Below are 3417 nucleotides of genomic sequence, written 5' to 3'. Positions count from 1 at the left end.
TAGGCGCATGATGGTATGAAGCTCTCCAAATTTATTTTGGAATGGAGTCCTGATAGGATAATTGGCTTTTTGGTATGAAGTTCAGCAAAGGCCTTCCAAATAGCGATATTCGAAAGGCTCTTGCTAAACTTCGTACCAAAAAGAGAATTATCCTATCAGGACTCCGTTCCAAAATAACTTTGGGGAGCTTCATACCATTATGCGCCTGTTACTTTCGGCTAATGATGAAGCCATGGTTTTCTTGAATCAGTTGACACTAGAAAACGTGACGTATAGAAGGGTAGATGAGATTGGGAAAAATAGGGACCATTTTCTGCACATCCAGTATGGTCCCATCTTGTTAAATCCCTTGTTTGACATTCATGAGAGAGGCTGTCTGAACGTCGGACATTCATGAGAGAGGCGGTCCAGGCCAAACCCTACAAGCGTTGCTGAAGCCCCAAACCCTAGAAGCGTCGACGCCACCCAAATTTACCAAGTTAAAAGAGCGTTGTCGAGGCCACCCCAAACCCTAGAAACGTTGTCGAGGCCACCCCAAACCATAGAAGCGTCGAGGGCACTAATTAATATTCCTTGTTGTGATTAGCTAGCTAGGTCTATGTTTGCCACTATTAATATATCCATCTCTCATGTTTGTATATTAATTGCCATGTTGTAATATTTGCAGAAACTACGCATAAATAAAGACACTTGGAACAAGAAGAGTTGGTGGGGGACATAATCCACGACGGAGGTGTTGTCTTGCCTTTTCTCAATGACACCGATGGTCTGGAAGGAGACGAAGCAGACTACGCTGATGGAACAATGGAGGAGGAAAGTCATGATCATGATAGCTCCGCGACCGAATGCCGATGGAAGAAGGAGACCATGATAACGGCTCCGGTGACCTAACGGAGTCGGGATCAGCTGTTGCAAAGTCCGGCGAGGTGTACATATATTAACTCTTATTTCTTCTTTTATAGCCCTCCGGATCGAGCCAAACTTCGGTAATGAGACGAGGCCTGAAGAAAATGTTGCGGGCGATGGCCAACTGATTGAACCCAGCCGGACCAAGGAAGCATTTTCTGCTCAGTCCGGGGTACTTGTTAGGGACATGATCTCGATCAACATCCACTAATGCAATAAGCCTAAGAACGAAGACCCTCAAGTTTCTTATTTTGAAGATAGACATAAAGATGATCTTTGGGATGCGCTGAAGGAAAATTTTACCCTGCCGCCATAGGAGGATCTGGATAAGCTAGTTATAGAGCCATTGATCAAGGCTCATGCTCTCAAGAAGATGGCAAATCTATTCAGGAAGTGGAAGAATGAGTTGAAATCAACGTATGTCCACAAAGAGAAGACTCCAGAATTCACCGACCGATTTGAGAAGATAAGAGATCACTGGGCCGCATTTGTGGCCCACAAGACATCGGAGAAGAGTAAGAAGATGTCAGCGACAAACAAGAAAAATGCTGCAAAGAAGGAGCATCACGATCGCACGAGGTCAGGTGGCTACCTCAAAGCCCGGCCGTTGTGGGACAATACTGAGAATGACCTGATTGCTAAAGGGGTCGAACCAGAGACATTGAACTGGCCAGACCGTTCAAGGACTTGGTTCTTTGGGGTTGGGGGAACCTTGGACCATAAAATAGGGAAGTGTGTTTGGACGGACAAGCAACTTGAAATACCCGTCAAAGCTTTAGAAGTATATAGTTGCAGCGCAGCAAGGGACGTTCGTTCCCGATAGAGAGAACGACGAGCTCACAGAGGCCCTCGGGAATCCTGAGCACCCTGGACGAACACGAGGCATGCCAGGCTCCATTGCATGGAAGGTTGGGTTACCGGCGCAGGCAGTTACAAAACCCAAGAGAGAAGGAGGAGAGTGGAGCAGAGCAAACTGCAGAAGCTGAATGCAAGGGTAGGAAAGCTAGAGGAACAAGTTGAGAGCCAACGACCTGCCCAAGCTACCCCAGAAGCTACCCCGCCATATCAGCAGAGAAGCGGCATGGCTTCCACCGATCTGGTTCAGCAGCCTGACTTCACGGCTCCTAGCTACCCCGTGGATGCTATCACGGAGGCTCAATAGTGTCATCTTATGACGCAATGGCAGAACCTCAAAGGCAAGGCGGCTGTCGGCTCTGTTGCACCTCCTGAACCCGATACAACTTTTCAATGTCTTCCGATTCGAAAAGGCTATGCTGTTGTGATGGTGGATGAAATAACGGAGGGATTTGAGGAGCTCCAGCTTGGCCACCCTACAGGTGAAGGGGAGACTCAGCTGGGTCTTGCTCTAAACACTCCATGTTTATGGAGGAAGGAGCACATCAAGCTTCTAAACTTCACGCCTCCGCCTCCTCCTCCTCCTCCGGCTAGTCAGGGCACTTAGCCTCCTTCGGCGAGTGATCGGGGCACTCCGCCTCCTTCTCCGACGCGTGAAGGCGGCACTCCACCTCCTTCTCCGCCTGCTCCGGTGTGTCCGATCAGCCCGCCTCCTCCTCCCCTTCATCAGCAACGGCAGAACACAGACGCCGTCGCTCCAGCTGCTCTGGCGCATCGGACCACTCTGCCTCCTACTACTCGTCAGCAGCAATGGAAGAGAGACGTCGCCGCTCTGATGTCTAGTAGTACAGCCAGAAGCGGGAGGCAATACAGATTCGGTCCATCTCTCAAGCCTATAGAGAAGTTACCATATGAGATGACCGTGGAGGAAAACGCGAAGTTCATTGAATCCCAAGTGAAGGACTTCTTTGAAACGCGAAGAGCTATGAAACATCCACCTCCGAAGGAGAAGATAGATCCGGTGAAAGTGAAGCGCACTATCAATGCCCTGAAGCGACCACCACCGCCTTCGCCGGATAACAACCATGTCCGATGTCTTAAAAAGACAGTGCAAGAAGCGCGCTAGTCGGGAAGTACTTCACGTGAAAAAATGTTAAAAGAACGAAGAAGTTGGAAAAAAGTCCCAGCTCGGAGAACAGGAGAACCAATTGTTCCCCCTGCTCAAGGTGTCTAGCAATATCAGTGCAAATCACCCGTTGATGTTGCCCGGTACCAATCCTGGTGATTACCTGCCCGACGATGTACATTTGGATACAATGGAGGTGGACGAATTCAAATACCAGTACGGAAAGCCTCTCATCAAAGATGGAACTCTTGCTTTAACAACGATGATGCGAAGATTCCATGAATGGTACATGAAAACCTGCAGGGGGTCTCGGAAGGATGCTTTGTCGATGAGAATTAAAGAGGACCACGACTTCATTTGCTAAGAACTGTTAAATGTTGATTTTGACGATTTTTTCCAGTTCTACAATCAAAAGGCCCTCGACAAATCACTTGTGGCTTGCTACTGTCTATAAGTACTACTTTCTGCAATTAAGTCTCCCTATATATAGCTCATCTCTTTCATTGCATGTATATATAATTAACCTCACT

This window comes from Triticum dicoccoides, chromosome 5B (genome assembly GCF_002162155.2).
Source record: "Triticum dicoccoides isolate Atlit2015 ecotype Zavitan chromosome 5B, WEW_v2.0, whole genome shotgun sequence".
Taxonomy (NCBI): Eukaryota; Viridiplantae; Streptophyta; class Magnoliopsida; order Poales; family Poaceae; genus Triticum; species Triticum dicoccoides.
This window is presented reverse-complemented; position numbering follows the sequence as displayed.